Source organism: Tachypleus tridentatus, chromosome 11 (genome assembly GCF_004210375.1).
Source record: "Tachypleus tridentatus isolate NWPU-2018 chromosome 11, ASM421037v1, whole genome shotgun sequence".
Lineage (NCBI taxonomy): Eukaryota > Metazoa > Arthropoda > Merostomata > Xiphosura > Limulidae > Tachypleus > Tachypleus tridentatus.
In genome coordinates, this window is record NC_134835.1 from 29,206,903 (window position 1) to 29,221,975 (window position 15,073).

The window sequence follows — 15,073 nt, forward strand, 5'->3', positions numbered from 1 at the left end:
ACATTTTCAACATCACAGATGAAAAGTTGTTCACTATAACCTCATATGAGTGACCTTCCTGTACAAATCTCGCCAGTTAATTCATGTGAGAGCCAAAACTTTCTACAAATACATTAACTACAAACAATTATAGAAAACACTCCCTTATACTTAGTACTACGAACATAACAGTGAATATGATTGGTTTGTTAAATTTCCAATTATTTAACAGTGCGATTCTTCCATTAGTAAACTTGTAGCTGGAGCAATGTGCCTTCTGAGAAAGGATATTTGTAAAGTTAAATTATTGTACAATGTATAACGTGGGAACACATATTTCAAGACTCTTTTATATCACTCGTTTTACATATAGAACTGCGAGCCTGGTAGAGATATTGCACACCTCTAGGACAAGGTTAGGTGTGCATGAGTGTGTGTGGAAGCGTAGAAGTCAGTAACCTATACTACTGTGTGAATTTATTTTACTGAACTTGAAAACCTAACTCATCAAATTTTCTATATATATATTTTAAGTTTCTCTAACTTTTAAAGTCAGCACTTCTAATTTTCAAGACATTTATATTTTACATTCTGAATGGTGATATAACATCCACACAATCACATACATTTACCATCACCTCACATGAACAAACATTTATTATTTTAGAAATTCATCACCTAGACAACATAGATGTATGTACATTATGACTGAATACGGTACTTGAGGATCTCTAGAAGACAATCAACACTTTTGTGTTACTACAAAGTTACTTGTCTCAGACTGAACAGGAGTACTTTATAAAAGTGTAAGTTGCACACCTAGTTTAGTTATATGAGGGGGTATAACAATGCTGCTCTTCACATATGTAGTTTACAACTATTTCTACAAAGTAGAAATAAGAGTTTCATGTGTTAGCTGGACACTTTACTGTTATAATTTGTATTAAAATAAAAATTAAATAAACAGAGAAAAACTGTTTCAAGAACATCATTGCCAATATACAATGGAACACTACTATTAATAGTAGAAATACTGTTTGTTGTACTCGAACACTGTACTGTAAGTGGTAGAAATACTGTTTGTTGTACTCGAACACTGTACTGTAAGTGGTAGAAATACTGTTTGTTGTACTCGAACACTGCACTGTTTGTTGTAAATGGTAGTGGTAGAAATACTGTTTGTTGTACTCGAACACTGCACTAAATGGTAGAAATACTGTTTGTTGTACTCGAACACTGCACTGTAAGTGGTAGAAATACTGTTTGTTGTACTCGAACACTGTACTGTAAGTGGTAGGAATACTGTTTGTTGTACTCGAACACTGCACTGTAAGTGGTAGGAATACTGTTTGTTGTACTCAACACTGCACTGTAAGTGGTAGAAATACTGTTTGTTGTACTCACTGAACACTGTACTGTAAGTGGTAGAAATACTGTTTGTTGTACTCGAACACTGCACTGTAAAGTGGTAGAAATACTGTTTGTTGTACTCGAACACTGCACTGTAAGTGGTAGAAATACTGTTTGTTGTACTCGAACACTGCACTGTAAGTGGTAGGAATACTGTTTGTTGTACCGAACTGTAAGTGGTAGAACACTGTACTGTAAGTGGTAGGAATACTGTTTGTTGTACTCGAACACTGCACTGTAAGTGGTAGAAATACTGTTTGTTGTACTCGAACACTGCACTGTAAGTGGTAGAAATACTGTTTGTTGTACTCGAACACTGCACTGTAAGTGGTAGAAATACTGTTTGTTGTACTCGAACACTGCACTGTAAGTGGTAGAAATACTGTTTGTTGTACTCGAACACTGCACTGTTTGTTGTACTCGAACACTGTGTAAGTGGTAGAAATACTGTTTGTTGTAAGTGGGTAGAAATACTGTTTGTTGTACTCGAACACTGTACTGTAAGTGGTGGTAGAAATACTGTTTGTTGTACTCGAACTGTACTGTGTGGTAGAAATACTGTTTGTTGTACCGAACACTGGTAAGTGGTAAATACTGTTTGTTGTACTCGAACACTGCACTGTAAGTGGTAGAAATACTGTTTGTTGTACTCGAACACTGCACTGTAAGTGGTAGAAATACTGTTTGTTGTACTCGAACACTGCACTGTAAGTGGTAGAAATACTGTTTGTTGTACTCTCGAACACTGCACTGTAAGTGGTAGGAATACTGTTTGTTGTACTCGAACACTGCACTGTAAGTGGTAGGAATACTGTTTGTTGTACTCGAACACTGCACTAAAGTGGTAGAAATACTGTTTGTTGTACTCGAACTGTTTGTTGTACTCGACTGTAAGTGGTAGAAATACTGTTTGTTGTACTCGAACACTGCACTGTAAGTGGTAGAAATACTGTTTGTTGTACTCGAACACTGTACTGTAAGTGGTAGAAATACTGTTTGTTGTACTCGAACACTGTACTGTAAGTGGTAGAAATACTGTTTGTTGTACTCGAACACTGTACTGTAAGTGGTAGAAATACTGTTTGTTGTACTCGAACACTGCACTGTAAGTGGTAGAAATACTGTTTGTTGTACTCGAACACTGTACTGTAAGTGGTAGAAATACTGTTTGTTGTACTCGAACACTGTACTGCACTGTAGTGGTAGAAATACTGTTTGTTGTACTCGAACACTGCACTGTAAGTGGTAGAAATACTGTTTGTTGTACTCGAACACTGTACTGTAAGTGGTAGAAATACTGTTTGTTGTACTACTGAACACTGTTTGTTGTACTGTAAGTGGTAGAAATACTGTTTGTTGTAAACACTACTGTTTGTTGTTTGTTGTACTCGAACACTGTACTGTAAGTGGTAGAAACTGTTTGTTGTACTCGAACACTGTGTTTGGTAGAAATACTGTTTGTTGTACTCGAACACTGTACTGTAAGTGGTAGAAATACTGTTTGTTGTACTCGAACACTGCACCGTAAGTGGTAGAAATACTGTTTGTTGTACTCGAACACTGCACTGTAAGTGGTAGAAATACTGTTTGTTGTACTCGAACACTGCACTGTAAGTGGTAGAAATACTGTTTGTTGTACTCGAACACTGTACTGTAAGTGGTAGAAATACTGTTTGTTGTACTCGAACACTGCACAAGTGGTAGAAATACTGTTTGTTGTACTCGAACACTGCACTGTAAGTGGTAGAAATACTGTTTGTTGTACTCGAACACTGCACCTGTAAGTGGTAGAAATACTGTTTGTTGTACTCGAACACTGTACTGTAAGTGGTAGAAATACTGTTTGTTGTACTCGAACACTGCACTGTGGTAGAAATACTGTTTGTTGTACTCGAACACCGTACTGTAAGTGGTAGAAATACTGTTTGTTGTACTCGAACACTGCACTGTTTGTAAGTGGTAGAAATACTGTTTGTTGTACTCGAACACTGCACTGTAAGTGGTGTTGTAGAAATACTGTTTGTTGTACTCGAACACTGTACTGTAAGTGGTTTGTTGTTGTACTCGAACACTACTGTTTAGTACTGTTTGTTGTACTCGAACACTGCACTGTAAGTGGTAGAAATACTGTTTGTTGTACTCGAACACTGCACTGTAAGTGGTACTGTTTGTTGTACTCGAACACTGTACTGTAAGTGGTAGGAATACTGTTTGTTGTACTCGAACACTGTACTGTAAGTGGTACTGTAAGTGGTAGAAATACTGTTTGTTGTACTCGAACACTGTGTAAGTGGTAGAAATACTGTTTGTTGTACTCGAACACTGTACTAAGTGGTAGAAATACTGTTTGTTGTACTCGAACACTGTACTGTAAGTGGTAGAAATACTGTTTGTTGTACTCGAACACTGTACTGTAAGTGGTAGAAATACTGTTTGTTGTACTCGAACACTGTACTGTAAGTGGTAGGAATACTGTTTGTTGTACTGTGCAAAGGTGGTAGAAATACTGTTTGTTGTACTCGAACACTGCACTAAATGGTAGAAATACTGTTTGTTGTACTCGAACACTGCACTGTAAGTGGTAGAAATACTGTTTGTTGTACTCGAACACTGTACTGTAAGTGGTAGGAATACTGTTTGTTGTACTCGAACACTGTACTGTAAGTGGTAGGAATACTGTTTGTTGTACTCGAACACTGTACTGTAAGTGGTAGGAATACTGTTTGTTGTACTCGAGTGTGATAACAAAAGAATGGAGTTTTCTGCCTGAATAACCAAGGTGTGCAAGTTTCATGTGATTAAACATTATTCATGATAAACTATTAAACAATGTTTAACCTGTAATGCACAGTACAAATAAATTTGGAGATAAGAAAGATAATATTTATTTTTGATAAACTGAATTCACACCCAGTGTAAATTTGTATAAAAACTATTAATTATTACACAACCAAAATAAATAATCAAACTTTCTTTTTTTCTTTTTTTTTTTTTTTTTTTTTTTTTTTTTTGGGGTAAACTATTTTTTTCTTCCTAAATACTAAAGTTTGTAATTCAGTAACACTCATCAGGTACAAATGAAATTAATAATGAATGACATATTTAGATTTTTAACCAACTCTCATTAACGCTAGCCGTCCCTAATTTAGCAGTGTAAGACTAGAGGAAGGCAGCTAGTCATCACCACCCACTGCCAACTCTTGGGCTACTCTTTTACCAACGAAAAGTGGGACTGACCATCACATTATAACGCCCCCACGGCTCATTAACATAATCAAAACATAAATTTGTAATGGTTTATGGCCATATTAGGGCCCTGTAAACCATAGAAATTTATTTGGATCAAATCAAATAAGTAGTGCATGTATAGATGATAGGGTATATAGGATAAATTAAATCTTAAATGAAATAGAAAGTGGTTTATTTGTGTAGAGGTGCTACTACACACAATTAGTAATTTTCTGATAAAATATATAATGTACTTACACAACATTCGAATGGTACAAAGAGTAACAAAAGTGTTCTTCAAAGGAAATACCTTCCAATATATAGACTGAATTAAAAGCTAAATTCTAGTTTTCCAGATGTTGTGCAGATTTGGAAATTCTGAATCGGAACCCTAACTAATCAATCAAATCTTTAATTAGAATTAATAATCCATTCAAATATCAAATCTTCACAGGGTCCTAATAAGAATATACTAATTCAAAAAATAAAAACTGCAAATCCATCCTTGAAATACCTATAAATAAAAGGCTTTTGTACCTAACAACACTTATTTTGTAGATTGTATGAAAGAAGATTTAGAGACATCATTTCCCAAAATTTATAAACCAAATTCTCAGAATTATGGAAAGTATAAAATAAAAAATAAGAACCATATATTGCTTATCAATTTTCAATCTTTCTCAAAAAAAATGTACAATCAAATTAAATGAACAATACATAGCTACTAGACTTTACACCAGATAATTTCCAAATGAAACAGAAATGGAAAGTCTACAGGGTTTCCTCATGTCAAATTTAGAATTATGGTCTTCCTTTTTTTATCATTCACTATCCTTTCTCCAATAGTTTTTATATGTATTATTTGATTTTAATTGTTAACTGTGACACAAGAACTATAAAAACAAACTTACTGTGCAATCATCTGAACAAGAAGCTATCACATTGTCATTGAAAGGGTTCCACTTAATGTCTAAAACTGGCCCTCTATGCCCAGTTACCTTTCCAGCACCAACCTCTAAGCGTCCAGTCTATATAATATTAAATAACAAGTGTTATTTAAACAGCATAGACAGCAAAAATAATGTCTGTTAACGCAATTTACAAAATGTAAAAAATGAAAGTAACCTACCAAGATTTATAAAGTAAATCAGTTATTATGAAGGTAATATTAACTTCCTTCTGAATTATCAATTTTTCTTTTGTAAATAAATACACCTGCAACTTTTACCTTATCACTTTCAAATCACAGCTTACCTCTACACTCGTGTTATCACACTGTTTAAAAGTGCACATATTGAGATTTAACCACACCTTATGTAAATGGTTTTATAGTTCCACTATTGCACAATATTGAAATTTTTATAGTAACAGCTTTCAAAATAGTTCATACATCATATGTGAACTTTGGCTTTAAAGTCCAACTCCAAGAAGGCACAAAGGTCCACTGTGGACAGAATGAAAGACTTGAAAAATATGCACTTGAATGGAATTGCTGGGATTCTCATTTCTTTATCCATTTTTTCATTAACAATTGGCTTATAACCCTTCAACTTCAAATCATTGTTCAAGATCTTATTAACTGCTTTACCAGAAGAGTCAATATGCTTAATCACAATGGCTTTTGTTATTTTTTTTATTGTTTTTTTTGTTTGTTTGTTTGTTTTTTTAGTGAGGGGCTCCTGTGATCTTAGAATTTACTTGGCAGATAACAGCATTACTACAGATTAGTTTTGTAAGTTGTTTTAAAGCATACTGCTATCCAATGAACTCTGATGTAGACTTTCTCAATTCAGTAAAAAATTTTGAAACCTTGTATCCTTTGGCTCTTTGCCACTTAATCTTGCCACATGAACACCCCTCCATGGAAGATATACTTCACTTACAGCCAGCCTTAGACTATATAAGTCATAAAATACTTGGAAATTTGCTGTGAATCAAATACACTGCACCAAGGCTTACACTGCAATGAACCCATTGCATTAGTACCTTTAAATTAATCACAAAGTACAATTAACTCAATAAAACAATTATAAACAGATGAAAGTAAACCACATAAATACTTGTTTTTTTACATTAAGAATGAGCTGAAAAATAATAAAAAAATAACTCTGTGTCCTTGTTATTTACATAAACAATACGTTGAAAATTGAACTTGTTTACCTTTTCAATTGGAATAACAGAAAAAGAGCCACCTCCTGCTGACTCTGTCACTACTGCAACAAATTTTGGGTTAACTGCACAAAAATAGCTATCATGGGCATTCTTGGTAATTTTGATACATTCATAACAATTATGTTTTCTTGCTGGGGATCCGTAGACATGTCGAAACTTGCTACTTCTGACACCCCGAAAAGACATCTGAAATTTTATTATCCAATAAAATAACTATTAAAGTTTTATACAGTTAACCTCATGTATTTAAAGTTATACAAGTCAAAAGTTTACAGCAATATCTGTCCAAAATCTTTCTTGGCATCGTGAGATTAAAAGTTAAACATTAAAGAAAATACTTTAACACTTTTCTCAATGAAAATGGTAAGGCCCCTTTCTAAATAAAAAAAAAACAGGAAACATCAGAGCTGGAAAGGAGCTTTATAACCCTTAAACAGAGGGAATGTTGTAGGTAGCAGCATCAGTTGATGACAGCCGTCGTTTAAGGGTTAAACTTGGATCTATATTACAGTAACTAGTACTTTCTCTCGTTAAGAAAGGAACTTCGTTTGGTTTTGAAGATGGTGTTTCAAACTCTTTGACAGGCATAGCAAAGAGTACAACACTGTATGAAACATCTCCACAAACTTGACAAAAGGCAGAAACAGCTTCTATGAAACTATTCATTATACTCAAAATTTTACTACAACCAAGAATTATATTCACATTCAAGAATTTTATACATAAAAGGAACTTTTATTTGACTGGCAGCTTACTTTACCCTGTAGAAAACACAATAGTTAAATAAAATATCACCCTTCAATTTTTTTCTTTCAAAAAATCTGTGCATTAAAATGAAAAACTAGATAGGCTGTGAAATGACTTGCTCAAATATTAGTAATTCAACAACCCTATAAATCAAGATCCAAACCACCAGAAACATAACTTAAAAAGTCACAGTTTGTGTCGTATCACTTGTACATTTCAACTCAGTTATAGTGTAACATAACACTGACAATCTATAATATTATTTTTTATCTAAATTTGTATTTGCTTGTAAAAAAAATATAAAAAAGTTCCTACCATGACATTATAGCACTAAACACAAATACATAAATATAAAAGATATTTATATAAATATTTAACAAGAATATTGCTATTTTACACACAAAAATACATTCTGAAGTATTTTAAGTTTTTGTTGGAATAAAAAATGAAAATAACTACTGAACTATACTTTTATTCAGTAGTGTAATACATGACAGCTACTATTATTTGTTCAGCATTAATTGCAGTATACTGGAAGTTTACTGGCACAACCAGGGTCAGATTATTTATTAGGAACAATGTATAGGGCCTACGAAAACTATGGATGTATGAAAAATTTTCCTTAAAAGTTAATCTTTGGTTTAACTTGTATGGCTAAGTGGGGCCTATGAACAGAAGCCTAGGCCCTACAATTGTCTTGATCTAACACTGATTACAACAACAAAACTAATCTGGCACATTCACTCAAAATATAGCCTAAATACATCAGGGTAACAAAATACATTTAATGCCTGCATTTGTAATCTAAATAACACAACATATTTGTTAATATAGCTCTAAGCTACCTACACATCACAAAATAGGCTGTCCACAAACTCAGCCCTTCCAGCAGTTTTTACTGCTACTAGCCTTTAAAATAAAGGCTAAAACTTATAAATTATAGACCGAAATTGATTGACATATTTATATCTTAGATAAATATTTTTTTCCCAGATATGCTATGTTGAAATAATTAAGTCCTCCAGAACCAAATATATTTGAAACCAACTGTTTCTTATCAATTGATGGTAATGTTTCTTACTATGCTATAAAGAATATTAGTTCCAGAACTCACTCTTTGACCTCTTGTCTCAAGAGAAACCACTCGTGAATTATTCTAAATTAAATTTCACATTTTGAATATCTAACAAAAATTCTGTTTTCTATAAATATACAGTATTTTTTAAAAGTTTTTCTGCAGTTTGTAGGTTTTGAAAGTAAAAAATTACACTTCTCATATAACAGTAAACAAGATCATTAAACTATGGACATATATTATTTAGTATCTCATGTCATCCTTTTTGTATCTCAAATCCACATTCCTGCAAAAACTCCTCTGAAATATTATTCCAAGTATCAACAAATACAATATTTGGTTGGTTGCTTGTTCTTTGTTTCTGCTCAGTTAATTTACATACCAATTCAATAGTTTTAAGGATATGAGCTGTCAGAGGCCTTTATTACGTAAAACAATAAAGTATGATGTAATGTTAAGAACTGACAAGATCATCAGGCTTAAGTCTGTTCTTAACTTTAGGCTTAATTTTGTTCTGTCCCCCGAAGAAGTAATCTGCAGGTACCATTCACCATACTCAGGTTTGTTTTGGTTGTTTTGAACCAATCGCTTTATAATTCTTAACAAGTTCTTCAACTGCATGTATAGAAAAGCCAGACTTACAAATATTATAATTACACTAATATTAAAGTCAGATCCTCATTTGGTCCTCTGTTGAAATTCTTGGAATTTCAATGTATAACCAACCATTCTGGATAGAAAACTGTGAAGCTATTAATATTAGTACAACAATAAGTAATTTTATATATAAGCAACACTGTGTATTATTACAGTCAAAACAGCAAGTACCAAAGTACATAATGTACAATTGCTTATATGTCCATGTTCCACATTGTGGTCAGAACCTTACTTCATTCCAATAGAATCACAGGGCCATAATAGAATATTATTTAGAAGAGGCTTAAAACTTCTGTAACTGCTCAAATAGTCTGTAGTTGTCTACTACAGGTTGTTGTTTTTATTAATGTTTAAACCTGGGAAAATGTACTGTACTGACAAAAATTAAGCTTCTGAAAAATCAAGTTTTAAAATTATGTAGGAAGACTTGCAAACTGTAAGGGTTGGAATAAAAAAATTGTTTTAAATGGTAACATATATCAATAAAAACAGGTTTCTGCTGAATAATAATTAACATTTCTTAAAACAAATCCCAGTAAGCATAAAACCTAATAAAGTCCATCTTCAGTAAAATAAAACATGAAATAACATCCAAACACAAATACTAGTTTAAAGTATTCAATCAGTGAACATTGAGTTTTCTGTTTGTGGTATTTTGTTTTGTGTTTTCGTTAATGCTTAATATATACATTATAGCATGTATTATCTACCTGGCTCTCACTTCTTTCTCCCATCTTCATCAGAAATCAACCAATCAAAACTGTTAAATAAAACAGAAGCATACAGGTAAGCAAACAAGTAAAAGGCAATGTTAATGAGTTACTTAATTAAAAGATACAAAATAAGATACATAAAAAATAATGGCATAAAATATCACTGTTACTGTTATTCAATTTGGGATTCAAAAATATAATCAAACTGTTTCACAAGAGACAAATTGCTCTGAACAATATCAGTAATGCAAATTATTATGCATTTTAAAAGTGATTTTTTTTATCATTAACAGAGGTCAAAACAATTTACTAAAATCTGATTACAAATAAATATGTTCTAAGTAAAAATGGAAAAAATTTAAATACATTTTTTCAATTTCATTAATGAGCCTAAAATTGTTTTTTGTACTTCTAAATTACAGTAATATACTTAAGTAATATTTAAAATTATGAAGTTTCAAGCATTTAAAGAAAAAAGCAATCACTATTGTTTCTTAAACATTTCTAATAAACAACCAGTTAGAATTAAAAAGTTTAATTATAAACTTGACAACAATGGACCTCTTCAAAAGGTGAATTTATAAACATTCTTATAAAAGCAGTTAATGTGAATAATGGTTTAAAATGCAATAAAATAATTTGAAGGTGATATTCAAGTTTTAAAAAAATGCAACAGCTAAAACAGAATAAAATTCAAACTGCAGTTGCAAAAAGAGAGGGAATTCTAATTAATAACCTGAAATAAAATAGTAATTGCTACTCATCTTATTTGTAATAAATCCAGTTGAGAAATAAAATTTCCTTATAAACTTAGTTTCACATAAAAAAAATTAAGAAAATACATAAAGACAGTATAGAGTGGAAGAGAACTAAATACATAATGACAGTATAGAGTAGAAGAGTACTAAATACATAATGACAGTATAGAGTAGAAGAGTACTAAATACATAATGACAGTATAGAGTAGAAGAGTACTAAATACATAATGACAGTATAGAGCAGAAGAGAACTAAATACATAATGACAGTATAGAGCAGAAGAGTACTAAATACATAATGACAGTATAGAGCAGAAGAGTACTAAATACATAATGACAGTATAGAGTACTAAATACATAATGACAGTATAGAGTAGAAGAGTACTAAATACATAATGACAGTATAGAGTAGAAGAGCACTAAATACATAATGACAGTATAGAGCAGAAGAGTACTAAATACATAATGACAGTATACAGTGGAAGAGAACTAAATACATAATGACAGTATACAGTGGAAGAGAACTAAATACATAATGACAGTATAGAGTAGAAGAGAACTAAATACATAATGACAGTATAGAGTAGAAGAGTACTAAATACATAATGACAGTATAGAGCAGAAGAGTACTAAATACATAACGACAGTATACAGTGGAAGAGAACTAAATACATAACGACAGTATACAGTGGAAGAGTACTAAATACATAATGACAGTATACAGTAGAAGAGTACTAAATACATAATGACAGTATACAGTAGAAGAGTACTAAATACATAATGACAGTATACAGTAGAAGAGTACTAAATACATAATGACAGTATAGAGTAGAAGAGCACTAAATACATAATGACAGTATAGAGTGGAAGAGTACTAAATACATAATGACAGTATAGAGTGGAAGAGTACTAAATACAAATGACAGTATACAGTAGAAGAGTACTAAATACATAATGACAGTATAGAGTAGAAGAGTTACTAAATACATAATGACAGTATAGAGCAGAAGAGTACTAAATACATAATGACAGTATAGAGCAGAAGAGTACTAAATACATAATGACAGTATAGAGTAGAAGAGCACTAAATACATAATGACAGTATAGAGCAGAAGAGCACTAAATACATAATGACAGTTATAGAGCAGAAGAGCACTAAATACATAATGACAGCATACAGTAGAAGAGTACTAAATACATAATGACACTACAGAGCAGAAGAGGTACTAGATACATAATGACAGTATAGAGTGGAAGAGTACTAAATACATAATGACAGTATACAGTGAAGAATTACTAAATACATAATGACAGAAAACAGTAGAAGAGTACTAAATACATAATGACAGAAAACAGTAGAAGAGTACTAAATACATAATGACAGTATAGAGCAGAAGAGTACTAAATACATAATGACAGTATAGAGTAGAAGAGTACTAAATACATAATGACAGTATAGAGCAGAAGAGTTACTAAATACATAATGACAGTATAGAGCAGAAGAGTACTAAATACATAATGACAGTATAGAGCAGAAGAGTACTAAATACATAATGACAGTATAGAGCAGAAGAGTACTAAATACATAATGACAGTATAGAGCAGAAGAGTACTAAATACATAATGACAGTATAGAGCAGAAGAGTACTAAATACATAATGACAGTATACAGTGAAGGTACTAAATACATAATGACAGTATAGAGTAGAAGAGTACTAAATACATAATGACAGTATAGAGCAGAAGAGTACTAAATACATAATGACAGTATAGAGCAGAAGAGTACTAAATACATAATGACAGTATAGAGTAGAAGAGTACTAAACACATAATGACAGTATAGAGCAGAAGAGTACTAAATACATAATGACAGTATAGAGCAGAAGAGTACTAAATACATAATGACAGTATAGAGCAGAAGAGAGTTACTAAATACATAATGACAGTATAGAGCAGAAGAGTACTAAATACATAATGGCAGTATAGAGCAGAAGAGCACTAAATACATAATGGCAGTATACAGTAGAAGAGTACTAAATACATAATGACAATTATAGAGTAGAAGAAGTACTAAATACATAATGACAGTATAGAGTGAAGACTACTAAATACATAATGACAGTATGGAGTAGAGAAGAGCACTAAATACATAATGACAATATAGAGTAGAAGAGTACTAAATACATAATGACAGTATACAGTAGTAGAAGAGTACTAAATACATAATGACAGTTATACAGTAGAAGAGTACTAAATACATAATGGCAGTATAGAGCAGAAGAGTACTAAATACATAATGACACTATAGAGCAGAAGAGTACTAAATACATAATGACAGTATAGAGTAGAAGAGTACTAAATACATAATGACAGTATAGAGTGAAGAGTACTAAATACATAATGACAGTATAGAGCAGAAGAGCACTAAATACATAATGACAGTATAGAGCAGAAGAGTACTAAATACATAATGACGAATATACAGCAGAAGAGTACTAAATACATAATGACACTACAGAGCAGAAGAGCACTAGATACATAATGACAGTATAGAGTGGAAGGGAATTACTAAATACATAATGACAGTATACAGTAAGAAGAGTACTAAATACATAATGACAGAAAAACAGTAGAAGAGCACTAAATACATAATGACAGAAAACAGTAGAAGAGTTACTAAATACATAATGACAGTATAGAGCAGAAGAGTACTAAATACATAATGACAGTATAGAGTAGAAGAGTACTAAATACATAATGACAGTATAGAGCAGAAGAGTACCAAATACATAATGACAGTATAGAGCAGAAGAGCACCTAAATACATAATGACAGTATAGAGCAGAAGAGCACTAAATACATAATGACAGTATAGAGCAGAAGAGCACCAAATACATAACGACAGTATAGAGCAGAAGAGCACTAAATACATAATGACAGTATAGAGCAGAAGAGCACTAAATACATAATGACAGTATACAGTAGAAGAGTACTAAATACATAATGACAGTATAGAGCAGAAGAGTACTAAATACATAATGACAGTATAGAGCAGAAGAGCACTAAATACATAATGACAGTATAGAGCAGAAGAGCACTAAATACATAATGACAGTATAGAGTAGAAGAGCACTAAACACATAATGACAGGTATAGAGCAGAAGAGTACTAAATACATAATGACAGTATAGAGCAGAAGAGCACTAAATACATAATGACAGTATATAGAGCAGAAGAGTACTAAATACATAATGACAGTATAGAGCAGAAGAGTACTAAATACATAATGGCAGTATAGAGTAGAAGAGCACTAAATACATAATGGCAGGTATACAGTAGAAGAATTACTAAATACATAATGACAGTTATAGAGTAGAAGAGTTACTAAATACATAATGACAGTATAGAGTAGAAGAGCACTAAATACATAATGACAGTATGGAGTAGAAGAGTACTAAATACATAATGACAGTATATAGAGTAGAAGAGCACTAAATACATAATGACAGTATACAGTGAAGAGTACTAAATACATAATGACAGTATACAGTAGAAGAGCACTAAATACATAATGACAGTATAGAGCAGAAGAGCACTAAATACATAATGACACTATAGAGCAGAAGAGCACCAAATACATAATGACAGTATAGAGAGAAGAGCACTAAATACATAATGACAGTATACAGTAGAAGAGCACTAAATACATAATGACAGTATAGAGCAGAAGAGCACTAAATACATAATGACAGTATAGAGTAGAAGAGTACTAAATACATAATGACAGTATAGAGTAGAAGAGTACTAAATACATAATGACAGTATAGAGTAGAAGAGTAATAAATACATAATGACAGTATAGAGCAGAAGAGTACTAAATACATAATGACACTACAAAGCAGAAGAGCACTAAATACACAGTATAGAGCAGAAGAGCACTAAATACATAATGACAGTATAGAGCAGAAGAGTACTAAATACATAATGACAGTATAGAGCAGAAGAATTACTAAATACATAATGACAGTATAGAGCAGAAGAGTACTAAATACATAATGACAGTATAGAGTAGAAGAGTAGTACTAAATACATAATGACAGTATGGAGTAGAAGAGCACTAAATACATAATGACAGTATAGAGTAGAAGAGTACTAAATACATAATGACAGTATAGAGTAGAAGAGCACCAAATACATAATGACAGTATAGAGCAAAAGAGTACCAAATACATAATGACAGTATAGAGCAGAAGAGTACTAAATACATAATGACAGTATAGAGCAGAAGAGCACTAAATACATAATGACAGTATAGAGCAGAAGAGCACCAAATAC

General features: G+C 32.0%; 1 pseudogene across 1 annotated transcript in view; it reads right to left on the minus strand.

The window, feature by feature from the left end:
- Positions 1-15,073, minus strand: part of LOC143231837 (coronin-2B-like) — a 49,144-nt pseudogene that overhangs the window by 11,819 nt on the left and 22,252 nt on the right. Inside the window, exons 3-5 of the transcript XR_013017231.1 lie at positions 9,979-10,028; positions 6,778-6,975; positions 5,529-5,645 (exon numbers count right to left, since the gene is read on the minus strand). The product of XR_013017231.1 is annotated as a coronin-2B-like (transcript). The remainder of the gene's footprint in view (positions 1-5,528; positions 5,646-6,777; positions 6,976-9,978; positions 10,029-15,073) is intronic.